The sequence below is a fragment of the Arachis ipaensis genome, chromosome B4, assembly GCF_059453495.1.
Source record: "Arachis ipaensis isolate K30076 ecotype BB chromosome B4, ASM5945349v1, whole genome shotgun sequence".
Classification (NCBI taxonomy): domain Eukaryota; kingdom Viridiplantae; phylum Streptophyta; class Magnoliopsida; order Fabales; family Fabaceae; genus Arachis; species Arachis ipaensis.
In genome coordinates this window covers 108672133-108692536 of record NC_142439.1, presented here as the reverse complement: position 1 = coordinate 108692536, position 20404 = coordinate 108672133, and the positions used below count along the sequence as shown (strand labels likewise).

Genomic DNA, 20404 nt, shown 5'->3' with positions numbered 1-20404 from the left:
GACTTCTTGGGCACTACTTGTACTGGGCTGACCCATTCACTGTCTGAGATGGGGTAAATGATATCTGCTTCAAGTAGCCTGGTCACTTCCTTCTTGACAACTTCTAAGATGGTGGGATTCAATCTTCTTTGAGGCTGACGGATAGGCTTTGCTTTCTCTTCTAAGAATATTCTATGCTCACAAATTTAGGGACTGATGCCTACTATATCCGCCAAGCTTCATCCAATTGCTTTCTTATGTTTTCTTAGCACATTAAGCAGTTGCTCAACTTTTTGAGAGGTGAGTTCCTTTGCAATGATAACTGGAAACTTCTGATTATCCTCAAGGTAAGCATACTTGAGGTGTGGAGGAAGGGGTTTTAATTCTAATTTCTGCTCATAGCTAGGCTCTGGATTATTCGGGGCTGGTGATAAAGGTAAAGGCTCTGTACTTTTTCAGGGAACCATTACTAGCACCATCTAGTGTTGTCTTATCCTGGGGATTCATGCTTTGAGTGAAGTAGTTGATCAATACTTGTCTATCAATCATGTGATGGGGGCATGCGTCTAGTAGATTGTTGAAGCGCTCCCAGTATTCATAGAGGGTCTCAGATTCGCCTTGAATAATCATTGAAATCTCTTTCCTCAATCTATCAGTAACTTCCGCTGGAAAGTATTTTTCCAAAAATTTTCTTTTAAGCGTATCCCAGTTAGTAACAGTCGCTTCAGGTTGGGTGTAGTACCATTCCCTTGCTTTTCTCTCAAGAGAAAATGAGAAAGCGGTTAACAGAATATAAGTTTCATCTGCACCATGATGCCTAACAGTAGAATAGGCTGTCTGGAAATCCCTCAGGTGCTTAATAGGCTCTTGAGCAGGTATGCCATGAAACTTGGGGATCAAGTTGATTAGTGCAGTCTTCAGTTAAAAATCTGCAGCCAGATTTGGATGACGCACTTGATACAGTTGCAATGTAAAATTTGGGGCTCCAGCTTCCTAGAGAGTAATCCTCCTAGGTGCTGCCATATTACCTGCACGTGAATCAACTGAATCAGTAGTAAATGAGCTTGTCTCGCTCTCAGTTGGCGGTTCAGATTTGCCCTCAGATGAGACTGGTGAATCGATAACAATCACCTCACCACCCTCAGAGGCTAACCGACGTCGAGCTCGCCTAATACGTGAAAGAGTTCTTTCAATTTCAGGATCAAAAGCGGCTAAGCTCGGATCAGACAATGAACGCGTCATTCAATGAGAAAGACATATAGCTCATGGTAACAAAATAAAAATAAAATATGCGAATAAAATAAAATATATACACTAATTAATAATCTAGCACACTATTGCAACTCCCCGGCAACGGCGCCAAAAATTAATGGTGGCGGAAATCGACCAGTTAAGAAATTTAATAAATAAATTGCATTGCAAGTACAGTTCTTAACCAACTAAGATCCGCCTTCTCAATTTAAAAGGGATTGTCACAAAAATTAAAATTAAAATTACTGGGAGTATGAGTCCCAGTTGTCTCCCAACGAGTTGCAAGAAAGAGTGCTAATTTATTAATTAGAAATTTTCCAGAAGGTTTGAATTTGATAATGAGTAATTAAAATAATTGTAAATTAAAGCAATAAAACTAAGAATTATTATTAATATAAAAAGCCTTGACTGGGGAGTTGATTAATCGGAAGTTCTATCCTTGTTGGAATCTTCCCAAGTGTAATGTAAAGTGGTTGTTGTTTTCACTTAGTTAACCCTTACTGAGTAAAGGAAAGTCAAGTGATTGAACTGATTCTTATCCACAGATCCTAGTCCTTTCCCTTGGGAAGGTCTAGCGTTAGTAGATATAGAATTAGCCAACAAAGTTCAAATTAACTAAGTACTTGAGCATTCCAACTCAAGTATCACCTCTTAATCAACCCCATGTCAAGTAGAAAATCTACTCCATTGACATGGAATTAATATTCATAAAAATATAAGAAGACATAATAAATTGAATAAAATAAAATAGAAAATTAAAATTAATTAAAATTAAAAGTAATTATATATATTAATAAATTCAAAATGCAACATACTTATTTGAATAGGGTCAATGAGCAATGAATAAAAGTAAAGGAATAAGGAAACAAACTAAAGTGATGTCTTCACGGAGGTAATGATTCTTCAGCATCCAAAAATCCAAAGCAAAAGCATAAACTACTTATGTAAAGCTAATCTAGATTCAGATCTAAAACTAAGAGTAATCCTAATCTCGATGTATCTGAATGTGTGTGGATGCGTGTTGAGTTTCTACATGTTCCCTAGCTTTAGTCTGTGTTTCTGGACCAAAAACTGGGTCAAAATGTGGCCCGAAATCACCCCCAGCGTATTTTGTTATTTTTGCAGATCGCGCAGGTCACGCGTATGCGTCGTCTACACGTTCGCGTCATTCAGCGATTTTCCTTGTTACGCGTTTGCGTTGTCCACGCGTTCGCATCATTCGTGCAGACTTCAATCCACACGTTTGCGTCAGGCACGCGTTCGCGTCACTGCGATTTCTTCTTTTCGTGCGCTCGCATGAGCCATGCGCTCGCGTCATTGTTCGCTGGTTATCTCCTTGGTTTCTTGTGTTCCTTCCATTTTTGCAAGCTTTCTCTCCATTCTCTAAGCCATTCCTACCCTATGAAGCCTGAAACACTTAACACACGGATCACGGTATCGAATGGGATAAAGGAGAGTTAAAATGTATAATTACAAGATCTTTAGGAAGCAAGTTTTTAACCATGGAACAATTTTGGGAGGGAATTGTAATATCATGCTAATTATTTGAATAAGTGGGTAAAGACTTGACAAAACCACTCAATTAAACACAATATAAATCATAAAATAATGGTTTATCAAGGAATACAAAGGCAACTATGATTTTGTTGATCCCAATGCAGATGAGGATCAAGCAGACTGCACCATTGAGTTAGACGTAGAGGACATGGCTAATGTACTAGCAAGTGAGCATCCATTCGGAGAGCCATCTTTTATGCGCACTTTGGATCTCGATGCCATGAATGTACCAGAGTTTCCAGAGTATGCCAATGAAGGTTGTAGTTGCAAGCACCATATTTTAATTAGTAAGTTAAATATTTAATTTGTAGATTAAGATCTTGCACTATGTAAATATATTTTGTGGTGTTGTTGTAGATCCACCTATGGTTGCAGATGGTGAGTTGGTCATGGAAATGGAATTTAATTCTAGAGAGGTTGTGATAAAGGTAGTAAGAGTTTATACCATTCACAGAGGTGTTGATTATCGGATTTATGAGTCTGAATCGACGATATTTTATGCAAAATGTGTACAATATATGGGGTAAGTTATGATTAGCTTATCAGGGTTAGGATGATGCGAAGCAAGTATTGTTGGAAAGTTAGAGGATACAATGATATCCATACCTGTACTATAGCTATTATTTCTCATGGTCATTTGAACTTGGACTCAAACACGATTGCAGAAGCGATTAAGCCATTGGTAGAGGCCGGTCCATCTATAAAGGTGCGATTTGTGATTACAGATGTCCAATCAAAGTTCAACTATACACTTATCTACCATAAAGAATGGTTGGCTATGCAGAAGGCAGTGGAAAAAATTGTTAGTGGTTGGGAAGCCTCTTAAGAAGCATTGCTCACATGGTTTGAATCAACGGTTAAAAGAGAACCAACAGCAGCTGTCGAGTATGAACCGTTACCTTGCTATCGCGAGGATGAGTTGGCTTAGGATGTCAGGACTTTAAATTGAGTTTTCTGGAGTTTCTATCCATGCATTAGAGAATTCTTCCCAACACTACAAGCCGATTGTACAGGTAGATGGCACACACTTGTAGGAAGAAATCAATCGATTTTTTCACGTTATAGAGGCAATTTTTAGCAAATAGTGAATTCATTAAACTTTCTATGATACAAACATAAAGTTTTTTTTTTATTTTTAATCAAGGGTAAATAAATAAAAAAGAATTAATTTAATTTGAATGTATTCCTCTATCCGTAGAGTACATCGAATGTACTTAAATGACTCTAACAGAGTTTCTGTTATTCATATTAACAGCTACTCTAGGAGGAATATTTGTCCTTGCAAGGCTAAATACTCCTGGGTTACGATAGTAAAGTAGTACCATGAGGGAAGGGTGAAAAGAACCCCTATCAGGGAGTAAAATAGAACATGAAACCGTAAGCTCCCAAGTAGTGGGAGGAGCTCAGCTTGGGGATCTAACCGCGTGCCTATTGAAAAATGAGTCGGTTTAGGGTTTAGAAAAATAGAATAAAATTCTATATATAATAAGAAAATATAAAGGAGCGTTATTGGTTGCAATTTTCCAGGATGGCAACAACAATGTTGTACCTATTGCCTTTGCCCTTGTCGAGGGTGAGACATCAGATGCATGGTTCTTTTTTCTTCGTTATTTGCAGACATATGTGGTGACGAGGGATGGAGCGAGACTTATCTCTGATCGCCACGAGTCTATTAGTTCACTTATTTCTCATTTATAATGGAGCATGGGAGCCGCCAAGGGCCATACACATATTTTGCATTAGGCACATAGCATCTAACGTCTTGAGAAAGTTCAAGGCATCATTCATGAAAAATTTTGTAGTGAACACTGGTAATTAACAAAGTGCGCTATTTAATATTATATGCATAAATGTGAATCTGTTTCCAGAGGGTGTAATTAATGGATGTCTTCTTTGTATCTTTTTTTAGGCTATTCTAAGACAGTGGATGAATACAAAATGCGACCAGCGGCTGCGTGCTCGGGGTGAGGCTTACACTTGATGGCTGGATCGGATTCCCTGTAAGCAACGCTCTTTGGCGTACAATGGTGGACATCGATGGGCTCATATGACGACGAATCTAGTAGAATGTATCAACGGGATGTTAAAGGGCGCTCGCAATTTTCTTATGACAACACTTGTAAAGGTGATATTTTACAAACTGAATGAGCTATTCACAAGGAAGAGGGTTGAAGTTGAGTCTCGCATTAGATTTAGACATGTATTCTCCAAAGTAGTGACTGAAAAGATTAAGGCAAATCTAATCGCGGCGAGAAACATTATGGTTAGCTGCTTTGATAGGAAGAATGAGGTATTTGAGGTGCGAGAGATGTCTAGTGATGTTGAGTTTGAGGTGGACTTATGTCGTAGGCACTATGACTGTGGTGATTTTCAAGTAGATCGGTTTTCCTGTCAATATGTTTTTGCTTGTTGTGCAAACTAACGCCTTGAGTAGCAAGTGTATGTACACAAGGTGTATTGGATGGATGAGATCTAAAAGGTGTACAGAGTTAGGTTTAGGCCGTTAGGCAACCTAACAACATGACCCCTCTATGGAGGACCAAAGATGATACCTAATCCGACACTTAAGAGAGTTACTGAAGGTTATCCCAAACAAACTCGTTTCTTGAATGAGATGGATATGCAATCAATGTGAGGTCCACGATGTTGTAGGCTTGGTAGAAGCGAGAGTCACAATCGTAGTAGATGCCCCTATGGTGCCGGACCTAGTTCACGCGACGTAGCTCTACCGTCATAGTACATTTTATGAAAGACTCAGTTTGTAAGTTAAATAAAAAAATAGACATAATTTTTTTTGTAGTGATCGTTATTAAATAAATAAAGATAAAGTATGTTTCTTGCATTAATGAGTACAATCATCTCTTGTACAAATTAGTACAATAATCTCTTGCATTAATATATACAAACGACAACATGAAACTCGAAAACAATTCAATACTCATACTTGCTAATTTTTTTCTTAACTGTGTTCACCACTTATTTATATTTGTAAGACATAGCCTTCTTAATTGCTGATGGGGCATATCTGTTTCACCTTTGATAAGGTGGATCCACTATCAAATTATAGCCTTGGTCCCATTTTTTGTTTGTTGATGAACCACTCGCACCTGTCAATGAATACACCATATTTTTATATACTGCATCATAATAAATGTAATACCAATTTCAACTACTTACGAGCATTTTAACCATGCTAACATCAGATTCAAGGTCAAATGTAACATAATTATACACAAACAATAAACATCATGCTATATACAAAATAGAAACAAGACTGTTTCCATTGTAGTAAAAGATGCAACATAATTCTATGATAATTAAATTAGAAAAATAGACAAAAGTACACCTGAATTTTCACACGGTGGACAGATGTACTCCTTAATTTTTTAATGAGTCATTTGCACACACGAATATAAAATTTCATTGTCAATTATACCCTTCCATGACCTGAGTAATTTTTCCAGCAGTGGTGGAGGCCAGGTGGCACGGTATTGTTTGATGTGGCCAATTTGGGGTGACATAGTGGAAAATAAAAATATTACATTCTGAAATTTGTTGAAATATTTATAAGAAAATGGCATAATGGTACCACTATTCATCCTTTTCCTTCTACAATTCCTTTGAACCCTAACACAGGTGGAAAAAACCAACCAAAATTACAATCAAACTCATAAGCCAACATCTCCCAATCCTGCTCCAACAACCCAATCAATGCCACAACCTGAAATTCCAAACGTCAACCGAAACACGACCCAGCAGCAAAGTGAAGTAGAAGTCCCACCTCCTAATGGTTCCAGCAAGAAGGTCAGAATGAAGTGCCCACCCAGCAATCTAAGAACAGTCAGAAGAACAGAAGAGTATCGTATAAGAAGCCAGCACCGATTGGTCAAAGGTTTGGGTAAGGAGGAAGGAATGAGGCACCAAAGATCTTTGTTCCTCGTGTGGAGCCTGATTCCTCTGATTCAACAACAAAATCAGAATTCACATACCTCAAGAATCTTCCAGGGTTCCACTCTGTAGCAGATTCAAGCACCGCTGCGTCAAGTCCATGCAGACACTTGCCATTATTGTAGTCGAACTTCTTCTTCTTCCTATTTTTTAAGGCAGAAGTTGAGTCACCACAACTACTGGCTCAAGCATGAGGTATATTCTTCCTTTGTTGAGAGGTGTGACATTTTGATACATTAGAGTTTACAAACTCCTATTACGACAAACATGAAGAAGATGTACAGAGAAAAATGAAGAGAACGAAGGAAGAATTTTGTTCCACCATGTGTTAGGGTTCTTAGGGTTTGAAGGAATTGGAGAAGGAAGAGGATGAACAGTGGTTCCATTGTGCCCTTTTCTTATATTTATTCAATAAATTTAATAATGTAAGAATTCTATTTTCCACTGTGTCACCCCAAATTAGCCACATCACACAATACCGTGTCACCTGGCCTCCACCACCACCAAAAAAATTACTCAGGCCACGGAAGGGTAGAATTGACAACGGAATTTTATATTCATGTGTGCAAATGACTCATTAAAAAATTCAAGAGTACATTAATCCACCGTGTGAAAATCCGGGTGTACTTTTGTCTATTTTTTCCAATTAAATTACCTCTGGTCGGATGTGCTTGTTCATTATCATCATCATCATCATCATCATCATCCATCCATCCATCCATCCATCCATCCATCCATCTCACTTTCCTCATCATCCTTGTCACTTGAGTCCATCTTATCATAGTATGTCCCATATTTATTATTTGCAACATGGTGTTCTTCACTTGTCTCCTGAATTGATGAATCAATAAGGTTAAGATCGATTCGTAATACATTAGCACTAGTTCCAGAGTTGTAATCATGACCAATACTCGATCCTAATCACTCCTGCTTGAATCAAGTGACATTCTAGCAGCTGAGTGAGATGAACTAGATGGACCACGTACTCGTGCATCGAATGACAACCTACCAGGCACCACAAAAATGACCTGCTGCACTACCTAATGCGGTTGCTCATGCTATTGTGTGTGATGTTGGGTTGGGTCTATTATATTTGACATTTGTGACGTGCCTAGATCATATGAACCCAACTATCTGATCCAAAGCAGTTTTTGCCATTGCCTTTATCAAGGGCAGAGTATAATTGCTCTGTGATGGATTGGATGGTGCATTGAATGACAGGACATATGGAATATCTATGCACATATTTTGTAGTTCCATTTGATGATAATTTGAAAACCATTCCGCTTCAGTAGGCTACTGCCATGACTGTGGCTCTATTGGCAGTGGTGGTGGATCTGTCTGTGGCTGTGGCTGTGATGGTGTTTGACGTGGCTGTGGCTACGATGGTGGTGGGAGTGACTATGATTAAGGCGCATAAGGGGACAACTGTAAGTGATCGGCATATTTTTGATGGTGTCAATCGTTGTAATCATTTGATGGATCAAAATTCTCAACTAATGCAATACGAAGCACATCTCATTCTCTGCTTTGCTACAAGGTAATCCATTCGTTCCACTCTTAGACCAAGTTCAAATTATTTGGACCTATCAACAACTTTTTGTGTGCGTCTTTGAGAACTTTTGGAGTATCCAGGTTGTCTTGTCGCTTCCTAATGAGCGGATAATTTATATCCTTTTTGGCATTATTTTTACATAGTTTTTAGTATGTTTTAGTTACTTTTTATTATATTTTTATTAGTTTTTATGCAAAAATAACATTTTTGGACTTTACTATGAGTTTGTGTGTTTTTTTGTAATTTCAGGTATTTTCTAGCTGAAATTGAGGGACCTGAGCAAAAATCTGATTCAGAGGCTGAGAAAGGACTGCTGTTGGATTCTGACCCTCCTGCACTCGAAATGAATTTTCTGGAGCTACAGAAGCCCAATTGACGTGATCTCAATTGCGTTGGAAAGTGAACATCTTGGGCTTTCCAGAAATATATAATAGTCCATACTTTACCCGAGATTTGATGGCCCAAACTGGCGTTTAAACGCCAGCCGGAGACCCTTTTCTGGCGTAAAACGCCAGAACTGGGACCAGAACTGGAGTTAAACGCCCAAACTGGCATCGAAGCTGGCATTTAACTCTAGAAATGGCCTATGTACGTGTAAAGCTCAATGCTCAGCCCAAGCACACACCAAGTGGGCCCTGTAAGTGGATTTCTGCACTATCTGCACTTAGTTGCTTATTTTTTGTAAACCCTAGCAACTAGTTTAGTATAAATAGCACTTTTTACTATTGTATTTGGATTATGATCTATCTCTGGACGTTTAGTCCTTATACTTTGGAACACTTGGAATCACTTAAGGGAGGCTGGCCATTCGGCCATGCCTAGACTTTTTTCTCTTATGTATTTTCAACTGTGGAGTTTCTACACCTCATAGATTAAGGTGCGGAACTCTGATGTTCTTCATGAATTAATACAAGTACTATTGTTTCTCTTTCTATTCACGCCTACTTCTTCTCTAAGATATACTCTTGTACTTAATTCAGTTAAGTTAGAATGAAGGGGTGACCCTGACAATCACCCACTATCTTCGTTACTCGCTTAGCCAAGATCCGTGTCTGACAATTTCAAGCGGTGTACATGATGTTCAACATAATCATTGGATGATAGCCAGAGTATATTCTCTTGGGTCTCTAATCCACGGACCGAGTCCGTGAGATTAAAATCTTCGTGGTATAGGCTAAAACCAGTTGGCAGCATTCCTGAGATCCAGAAAGTCTAAACCTTGTCTGTGGTATTCTGAGTAGGATCTGGGAATGGATGACTGTGATGAGCTTCAAACTCGTGAATGTTTGGCATAGTGACAGTGTGCAAAAGGATAGAGAGATCCTATTCCGACGCTAGTGAGAACCGACAGATGATTAGCTGTGCGGTAGCTGTACCTGGTATTTTTCATCCGAGACGAGAAATCCGACAGTTGATTAGCCGTGCAGAAACCGTACCTGGTATTTTTCATCCGAGAGGATCATACAGCTTGCCATGGAAGGGAGAACGCATGATTGGAAGAAGACAATAGGAAAGCAGAGGTTCAGAAGCAATAAAGCATCTCCAAACGCTTATCTGAAATCCTACCAATGAATTACATAAGTATCTTATTTTATTTTATGTTTTATTTATATTTTAATTATCAAAACCCCAAAACCATTTGAATCCGCCTAACTAAGATTTACAAGATGACCATAGCTTGCTTCAAGCCGACAATCTCTGTGGGATCGACCCTTACTCGCGTAAGGTGTTATTACTTGGACGACCCAGTGCACTTGCTGGTTAGTTGTGCCGAGTTGTGAAAAGTGTGATCACAATTTCGTGCACCAAGTTTTTGGCGCCATTGCCGGTGATTGTTCGAGTTTGGACAACTGACAATTCATCTTGTTGCTTAGATTGTTTAAGCTTTCTTGGCTCAGCCCAAGCACACACCAAGTGGGCCCTGTAAGTGGATTTCTGCACTATCTGCACTTAGTTGCTTATTTTTTGTAAACCCTAGCAACTAGTTTAGTATAAATAGCACTTTTTACTATTGTATTTGGATTATGATCTATCTCTGGACGTTTAGTCCTTAGACTTTGGAACACTTGGAATCACTTAAGGGAGGCTGGCCATTCGGCCATGCCTAGACCTTTTTCTCTTATGTATTTTCAACTGTGGAGTTTCTACACCTCATAGATTAAGGTGCGGAACTCTGATGTTCTTCATGAATTAATACAAGTACTATTGTTTCTCTTTCTATTCACACCTACTTCTTCTCTAAGATATACTCTTGTACTTAATTCAGTTAAGTCAGAATGAAGGGGTGACCCTGACAATCACCCACTATCTTCGTTACTCGCTTAGCCAAGATCCGTGTCTGACAATCACAAGCGGTGTACATGATGTTCAACATAGTCATTGGACGATAGCTAGAGTATATTCTCTTGGGTCTCTAATCCACGGACCGAGTCCGTGAGATTAAGATCTTCGTGGTATAGGCTAAAACTAGTTGGCAGCATTCCTGAGATCCGGAAAGTCTAAACCTTGTCTGTGGTATTCCGAGTAGGATCTGGGAATGGATGACTGTGATGAGCTTCAAACTCGTGAATGTTTGGCATAGTGACAGTGTGCAAAAGGATAGAGAGATCCTATTCCGACGCTAGTGAGAACCGACAGATGATTAGCTGTGCGGTAGCTGTACCTGGTATTTTTCATCCGAGACGAGAAATCCGACAGTTGATTAGCCGTGCAGAAACCGTACTTGGTATTTTTCATCCGAGAGGATCATACAGCTTGCCATGGAAGGGAGAACGCATGATTGGAAGAAGACAATAGGAAAGCAGAGGTTCAGAAGCAACAAAGCATCTCCAAACGCTTATCTGAAATCCTACCAATGAATTACATAAGTATCTTATTTTATTTTATGTTTTATTTATATTTTAATTATCAAAACCCCAAAACCATTTGAATCCGCCTAACTAAGATTTACAAGATGACCATAGCTTGCTTCAAGCCGACAATCTCTGTGGGATCGACCCTTACTCGCGTAAGGTGTTATTACTTGGACGACCCAGTGCACTTGCTGGTTAGTTGTGCCGAGTTGTGAAAAGTGTGATCACAATTTCGTGCACCAAGTTTTTGGCGCCATTGCCGGTGATTGTTCGAGTTTGGACAACTGACAGTTCATCTTGTTGCTTAGATTGGGTAATTTTATTTTATGTTTAAGCTTTTTTTATTTTTATTTTTGAAAAAACAAAAAAAATTTATAGTTTTCAAAAAAAATATTCTTCAGAAATTTTAAGAATGAATTCTAGAGTTTCATGAGATATGTTGAAGCCTGGCTGGCTATTATGCCATGTCTAATCTTTTGGATCGAGGTTTCCACTTTCCATTATAGAAAGGACATGTCTGTATTTGTTATGCTAAAGCTTGGCTGGCCATTTCGCCATGTCTAATTCTTTTGGACCGAAGCCTTAGACTAACATTGCATGAATCCTGGAATTCTTATTAAAAATTTTGAATTCCTTTATTCTCTTTTTCCAAAATAATTTTCGAAAAATATACAAAAAAAATTTAATAAAATCATAAGACCAAAAAATTTTGTGTTTCTTGTTTGTGTTTCTTGTTTTTAATTTTTAATTTTCAAATTGTTCTTGATGATTTTCTTTGTTTGATCTTTAATTTTTCTTGTTTTGTGTTCTTTGTTGTTTTTCATATGCATTTTCGAATTCATAGTGTCTAAATATTAAAAATTTTTAAGTTTGGTGTCTTGCATGTGTTTCTTTTCTTAAAAAATTTTCAAAAATATGTTCTTGATGTTCATCATGATCTTCAAAGTGTTCTTGGTGTTCATCTTGACATTCAAAGTGTTCTTGCATACATTATTTGTTTTAATCTTAAATTCTTATGTCTTATGTCATTTTGTTGTTTTTCTCTTTCTTCATTAATTCAAAAAAATAAAAAATAATATCTTTCCCTTATTTTACTCATAAATTTCAAAATTTTGGGTTGACTTAGTAAAAAATTTTCAAAATTTAGTTGTTTCTTGTTAGTCAAGTCAAAAATTTCAATTTAAAAATTTTATCTTTTCAAATCTTTTTCAAAAATCAAATTCTTTTCATTTTTCTTTCATGTTTTTTGAAATTTTTTTTAATAAAATTTCAAAATCCTTTTCTTATTTTTATTTCACATTTTCGAAAACTTTACTAACAATTAATGTTTTGATTCAAAAAATTTCAAGTTTGTTACTTTCCTGTTAAGAAAGGTTCAATCTTTAAATTCTAAAATCATATCATTTAGTTTTTTGTTAGTCAAGTCATCAACTTTAATTTTCAAAATCAAATCTTTTTAAATTTCTTTTTCAAATCTTTTTCAAAATAGATTTCAATCGTATCTTTTTCAAAACTTAATTTCAAAATCTTTTTCTAACTTCTTATCTTTTCAAAATTTATTTTCAAATCTTTTTCAATTAATCACTTGACTTATTTGTTTTAATTTTAAAAAGTTCACTATTTCTTATCTTTTTCAAAACCACCTAACTACTTTTCCACTTCTAATTTTCGAAAATCACCAACCACTTTTTCAAAATTCTTTTTAATTAACTAATTGTTTTAAATTCTAATTTTATTTTATTCCTTTTCTTAAATTTCGAATTCTAACTTATAATTAAAATAAAAACAAAAACATTTTTCTTTTCTTTTAAGTAAAATTCGAATACTCTCTCTCTCATCTTCTTCTATTTATTTTATTTATTCAATAACACTTCTCTTCTACTCATAATTCGAACCCTCTCCCTCTCTCTGTGTTCGAATTCTTCTTCTTCTTCCTTCCTTATTCTATTCTTCTATTCTTATACTCACATAAAGGGATCTCTATTCTGTGACATAGAAGATTTCTCTTCTTTTTCATATGAGCAGGAACAAGGATAAGGACATTCTTATAGAAGCTGATCCTGAACCTGAAAGGACTCTGAAGAGGAAGCTAAGAGAAGCTAAAGCACAACACTCTGGAGAGGACCTTACAGAAATTTTTGAAAAAGAAGTAGACATGACAGCCGAACCCAACAACAATGGTGGAGATGCAAGGAAGATACTTGGTGACTTTACTGCACCAACTTCCGACTTCTATGGAAGAAGCATCTCAATTCCTGCAATTGGAGCAAACAACTTTGAGCTTAAGCCTCAATTAGTTTCTCTAATGCAGCAGAATTGCAAGTTTCATGGACTTCCATTGGAAGATCCTCATCATTTCTTAGCTGAATTGTTGCAAATCTGTGACACTGTTAAGACCAATGGGGTTAATCTCGAGGTCTACAGACTTATGCTTTTCCCCTTTGCTGTAAGAGACAGAGCTAGGATATGGTTGGACTTACAACCTAAAGAAAGCCTAAACTCTTGGGAAAAGTTGGTCAATGCTTTCTTGGCCAAATTCTTTTCACCTCAAAAGTTGAGCAAGCTTAGAGTGGAAGTCTAAACTTTCAAACAGAAGGAAGGTGAATCCCTCTATGAAGCTTGGGAAAAATACAAGCAATTGATCAGAAGGTGTCCTTCTGACATGCTTTCAGAATGGAGCATCTTATGTATATTCTATGATGGTCTGTCTGAATTGTCCAAGATGTCATTGGACCACTCTGCTGGTGGATCTCTTCATCTGAAGAAAACACCTGTAGAAGCCCAGAAACTCATTGAAATAGTTGCAAATAACCAGTTCATGTATACTTCTGAAAGAAATCCTGTGAATAATGGGATGACTCAAAAGAAAGGAGTTCTTGAGATTGATACTCTGAATACCATATTGGCTCAGAATAAAATATTGACTCAGCAAGCCAATATGATTTCTCAGAATCTGACTGGAATGCAAGCTGCATCCGGCAGTACCAAAGAAGCTTCCTCTGAAGAAGCTTATAACCCTGAGAATCCTGCAATGGAAGAAGTGAATTACATGGGAGAATCCTTGGTGCACGAAATTGTGATGTCCAGGCTCGAACAATCCCTGGTAATGGCTCCAAAGACTTGGTGCTCTGTTCTCAATACATAATTGTCACAACTTCGATACAACTAACCAGCAAGTGCACTGGGTCGTCCAAGTAATACCTTACGTGAGTAAGGGTCGAATCCCACGGAGATTGTTGGTATGAAGCAAGCTATGGTCACCTTGTAAATCTCAGTCAGGCAGATATAAAACAGTGATATGGTTTTCGAATAATGAATAATAAAATAGGGATAGAGATACTTATGTAAATCATTGGTAGGAATTTCAGATAAGCGAATGGAGATGCTTTTCGTTCCTCTGAACCTCTGCTTTCCTGCTATCTTCATCCAATCAGTCTTACTCCTTTCCATGGCTGGCTTTATGCAAGGGCATCACCGTTGTCAGTGGCTACATCCCCTCCTCTCAGTGAATAATATGCTCACGCACCCTGTCACGGCACGGCTATTCATCTGTCGGTTCCCGATCATGCTGGAATAGGATTCACCCTCCTTTTGCGTCTGTCACTAACGCCTAGCACTCGCGAGTTTGAAGCTCGTCACAGTCATTCAATCATTGAATCCTACTCGGAATACCACAGACAAGGTTTAGACCTTCCGGATTCTCTTGAATGCCGCCATCATTCTAGCTTACGCCACGAAGATTCCGGTTAAGAGATCTAAGAGATATTCATTCTAGCTTATTTCATGTAGAACGGAAGTGTTTGTCAGGCACGTGTTCATAGGGGAGATGGTGATGAGCGTCACATATAATCATCACCTTCATCACGTTCTTGGGTGCGAATGGATATCTTAGAAGCGAAATAAGATGAATTGAATAGAAAACAGTAGTACTTTCATTAATCTTTGAGGGACAGCAGAGCTCCACACCTTAATCTATGGAGTGTAGAAACTCTATCGTTGAAAATACATAAGTGAAGGTCCAGGCATGGCCGAGATGGCCAGCCACCTTGATCTAAGAACAATGCGTTCAAAGATGATCCTAAGATCCTAAGATGATCAAAAGATGCCTAATACAATAGTAAAAGGTCCTATTTATAATAAACTAGCTACTAGGGTTTACATGAGTAAGTAATTGATGCATAAATCCACTTCCTGGGCCCACTTGGTGTGTGTTTGGGCTGAGCCTGAGTGTTGCACGTGCAGAGGCCATTTGTGGAGTTGAACGCCAGTTTCTGTGCCAGTTTGGGCGTTCAACTCTGGTTTTGGATCCTTTTCTGGCGCTGGACGCCAGATTTGGGTAGAAAGCTGGCGTTGAACGCCAGTTTACGTCGTCTATTCTTGGCCAAAGTATGGACTATTATATATTGCTGGAAAGCCCTGGATGTCTACTTTCCAACGCAATTGGAAGCGCGCCATTTCGAGTTTTGTAGCTCCAGAAAATCCACTTTGAGTGCAGGGAGGTCAGAATCCAACAGCATCAGCAGTCCTTTTTCAACCTCTGAATCTGATTTCTGCTCAAGTCCCTCAATTTCAGCCAGAAAATACCTGAAATTACAGAAAAACACACAAACTCATAGTAAAGTCCAGAAATGTGAATTTAGCATAAAAACTAATGAAAACATCCCTAAAAGTAGCTAAATCCTACTAAAAACATACTAAAAACTATGCCAAAAAGCGTATAAATTATCCGCTCATCAATCCTATGGAAACACTTACAATCCTTCATGGAGGAATCATCCTAATTTCTCATGGAAGGATCAGCAGAAGCCTAATTAAGGCTTCAATAATAATAATAATGGTGGGAGAAATAGGTTTGACAATAGCAAGCCTTTTCCATCATCTTCTCAGCAACAGACAGAGAATTCTAGGCAGAGCCTCTCTGACTTAGCAACCATAGTCTCTGATCTATCTAAGACCACTCTCAATTTCATGACTGAAACAAGGTCCTCCATCAGAAATTTGGAGGCACAAGTGGGACAGCTGAGTAAAAGAGTTACTGAAACTCCTCCTAATACTCTCCCAAGCAATACAGAAAAGAATCCCAAAAGAGAGTGCAAGGCCATAACTATAGCCAAAGTGGCCGATCCTGGAGAGAGTAAAAAGGCAGTGATTTCCAGTGAGGAAGACCTTGCTGGACGTCCGCTGACCAATAAGGAGTTCCCTATTGAGGAACCAAAGGAATCTGAGGCTCTTATAGAGACCATAGAGATTCCATGGAACTTAATGCTACAGTTCATGAGCTCTGATGAAGATTCTTCCTCTGATGAGGATGAATATATTGTTGAAAAGCAAGTAGCTCGGTATCTAGGAGCAATCATAAAACTGAATGCCTTGGTTCAACAGAAGTTACCTCAGAAGAAACCAGTTCCCGGCAAGTTCTTAATACCTTGTACCATAGGCACCATGACCTTTGAGAAGGTTCTGTGTGACCTGGGGTCAGGAATAAACCTCATGCCACTCTCTGTAATGGAGAAACTAGGAATCTTTGAGGTATAAACTGCAAGAATCTCACTAGAGATGGCAGATAAATCAATAAAATAGGCTTATGGACTTGTAGAGGATGTCTTATTGAAGGTTGAAGGCCTGTACATCCCTGCTGATTTCATAATCCTAGACATTGGGATGGATAAAGATAAATTCATTATCCTTGGAAGACCCTTCCTAGCCACAGCGAGAGCTGTGATTGATGTGGACAGAGGAGAGTTAGTCCTTCAATTGAATGAGGACTACCTTGTGTTTAAGGCTCAAGGATCTTCTTCTGTAACCATGGAGAGAAAGCATGAAAAGATTCTCTCAATACAGAGTCAAATAGAGCCCCTACACTCAACTTCTAAGTTTGGTGTTGGGAGGCCACCATTAAGCTCTGAGTCTCTGTGAAGCTCTCTAAGAGCTCACTGTCAAGCTATTGACATTAAAGAAGTGCTTATTGGGAGGCAATCCAATGTTATTTAATTATATTTATTTTGTTTTCCATTGTCATGTTATGTGTTCTTTAGGTTGATGATCATGTGGAGTCATAAAAATAGCTGCAGAATTAAAGCAAAATAAAAAACAGCATAAAAAATAGCACACCCTGGAGGACAGGCTTACTGGTATTTAAACGCCAGTAAGGATAGCAGAATGGGCATTTAACGCCTATGCAGGCAGCATTCTGGGCGTTAAACACCAGAATAGGCAGCATTCTGGGCGTTTAACGCCAGAAATGGCAGCATTCTGGGCGTTCAGAAAAACACCCAGTAGAGAAGGATTCCTGGCGTTTAATGCCAGCTAGGGTATCTGGCTGGGCGTTAAACGCCCAAAGAGGCAGACAAGTGGGTGTTAAACGCCAGAATGGATAGCATTCTGGGTGTTTAACGCCAGGATGACACAAGGGAGGTAATTTTGTTTCCAATTCGATTTTTTTTCAATTTTTCATGTTTTAATTCATAACTTTTTGCATCAAACATATTTTAAATGTTCATCTTTCAATTTCTATTTTCAAATATTAATAATCTTTCCAATTCTTTTTAATTCTTTTTTTCAATCCTTTTCAATTACTTCTAAAACGTTTTCAAAACTTACATATCTTTTCAAATTCTTTTCAACACTTTTTAATTTTTCTTGCATATAGTAATAAGTTTTCAAAATTAATTGCATCATTCTTCTTCTACTCCCTTCTATCTTATTTTGCTCGAGGACGAGCAAACCTTTTAAGTTTGGTGTGAAAAAAGCTCTCCTTTTTATTTTTTCATAACCATTAATGGCACCTAAGGCCGGAGAAACCTCTAGGAAGAGGAAAGGGAAGGCAGTTGCTTCCAACTCCGAGTCATGGGAGATGGAGAAAGTCATCTCAAAAGCCCATCACTAGAAAGAGGATGGAGCAAACAAGGCAATGGCGAAAGTCATCTCAAAAGCCCACTCATGGACCTCAACAAAAGCACTCCATTATCCTCCATGAAATCAGAGAGGACCAAAGAGCCATGAGAAAGGAGCAACAAAGGCAATGAAGAGATATTGAGGAGCTCAAGCACTCCATAGGATCTTCAAGAGGAAAAACTAGCCGCCGTCACTAAGGTGGACCCGTTCTTTATTTTTCTTGTTCTTATTTTTCTGTTTTTCGTTTCTATGCTTTATGTTTTGTCTATGTTTATGTCTTTATTACATGATCATTAGTGTCTAGTGTCTATGTCTTAAAGTTATGAATGTCCTATGAATCCTTCACCTTTCTTAAATGAAAAATGTTTTCTGAAAAAGAAAAAGAAGTACATGAATTTCAAACTCTATCTTGAAAATAGTTTAAATATTTTGATGTGGTGGTAATACTTTCTGTTTTCTGAATGAATGCTTGAACAATGCATATTTTTGATAGTGAAGTTTATGAATGTTAAAATTGTTGGCTCTTGAAAGAATAATGAAAAAAGAGAAATGTTATTGATAATCTGAAAAATCATACAATTGATTCTTGAAGCAAGAAAAAGTAGTGAAAAACACAAATCTTGCGAAAAAAAAGAAAAAAAGGCGAAAAATAAAGAAAAAAAGAAGGAAAAAGAAAAAGCAAGCAGAAAAAGCCAATAGCCCTTTAAACCAAAAGAAAAGGGTAAAAAGGATCCAAGGCTTTGAGCATTAATGGATAGGAGGGCCCAAAGGAATAAAATCCTGGCCTAAGCGGCTAAATCAAGCTGTCCCTAACCATGTGCTTGTGGCGTGAAGGTGTCAAGTGAAAAGCTTGAGACTGAGCGGTTAAAGTCGTGGTCCAAAACAAAAAGAGTGTGCTTAAGAACTCTAGGCACCTCTAACTGGGGACTCTAGCAAAGCTGAGTCACTATCTGAAAAGGTTCACCCAGTTATGTGTCTGTGGCATTTATGTATCCGGTGGTAATACTGGAAAACAAAATGCTTAGGGTCACGGCCAAGACTCATAAAGTAGCTGTGTTCAAGAATCAACATACTAAACTAAGAGAATCAATAACACTATCTGAATTCTGAGTTCCTATGGATGCCAATCATTCTGAATTTCAAAGGATAAAGTGAGATGCCAAAACTGTTCAGAAGCAAAAAGCTACTAGTCCCGCTCATCTAATTAAGACTAATCTTCACTGATATTTTTGAAATTTATTATATTTTCTCTTCTTTTTATCCTATTTTATTTTTAGTTTCTTGGGGACAAGCAACAATTTAAGTTTGGTGTTGTGATGAGCGGATAATTTATACCCTTTTTGGCATTGTTTTTACATAGTTTTTAGTATGTTTTAGTTACTTTTTATTATATTTTTATTAGTTTTTATGAAAAAATCACATTTCTGGACTTTACTATGAGTTTGTGTGTTTTTCTGTAATTTCAGGTATTTTCTGGCTGAAATTGAGGGACCTGAGCAAAAATCTGATTCAGAGGCTGAGAAAGGACTGCAGATGCTGTTGGATTCTGACCCTCCTGCACTCGAAATGGATTTGCTGAAGCTACAGAAGCTAAATTGACATGCTCTCAATTGCGTTGGAAATTAGACATCTTGGGCTTTCCAGAAATATATAATAGTCCATACTTTGCTCGAGATTTGTTGGCCCAAACTGGCATCTAAATGCCAGCCAGAGACCCTTTTCTGGCGTAAAACGCCAAAACTGGCACCAGAACTGGAGTTAAACGCCCAAACTGGCATCCAAGCTGGAGTTTAACTCTAGAAATGGCCTATGCATGTGTAAAGCTCAATTCTCAGTCCAAGCACACACCAAGTGAGCCCCGAAAGTGGATTTCTGCACTATCTGCAGTTAGTTGCTTATTTTCTGTAAACCCTAGTAACTAGTTTAGTATAAATAGCACTTTTTACTATTGTATTCGGATTATTATCTATCTCTGGACGTTTAGTTCTTAGACTTTGGAACACTTGGAATCACTTAAGGGAGGCTGGCCATTCGGCCATGCCTAGACCTTTTTCTCTTATGTATTTTCAACGGTGGAGTTTCTACACTTCATAGATTAAGGTGCGGAGCTCTGCTGTTCTTCATGAATTAATGCAAGTACTATTGTTTCTCTTTCTATTCACGCCTACTTCTTCTCCAAGATATACTCTCGTACTTAATTCAGTTAAGTCAGAATGAATGGGTGACCCGTGACAATCACCCACTATCTTCGTTACTCGTTTAGCCAAGATCCGCGTACCTAAAAACCACAAGCGGTCTATATGATGTTCAACGTAGTCGTTGGACGACAGCCGGAGTATATTCTCTTGGGTCTCTAATCCACAAGGTT

The 20404-nt window shown here is 37.9% G+C and overlaps 2 non-coding genes across 2 annotated transcripts; one reads left to right on the top strand and one right to left on the bottom strand.

The window, feature by feature from the left end:
- The first annotated feature begins 526 nt into the window (after positions 1 to 526).
- Positions 527 to 630, top strand: LOC148568725 (small nucleolar RNA R71). The gene has a single exon (XR_015882091.1). It is a non-coding gene; the product is annotated as a small nucleolar RNA R71 (small nucleolar RNA).
- Positions 631 to 13702: 13072 nt separating this feature from the next.
- LOC148568724 (small nucleolar RNA R71) lies at positions 13703 to 13810 on the bottom strand. The gene has a single exon (XR_015881470.1). It is a non-coding gene; the product is annotated as a small nucleolar RNA R71 (small nucleolar RNA).
- Between the last annotated feature and the right edge of the window lie 6594 nt (positions 13811 to 20404).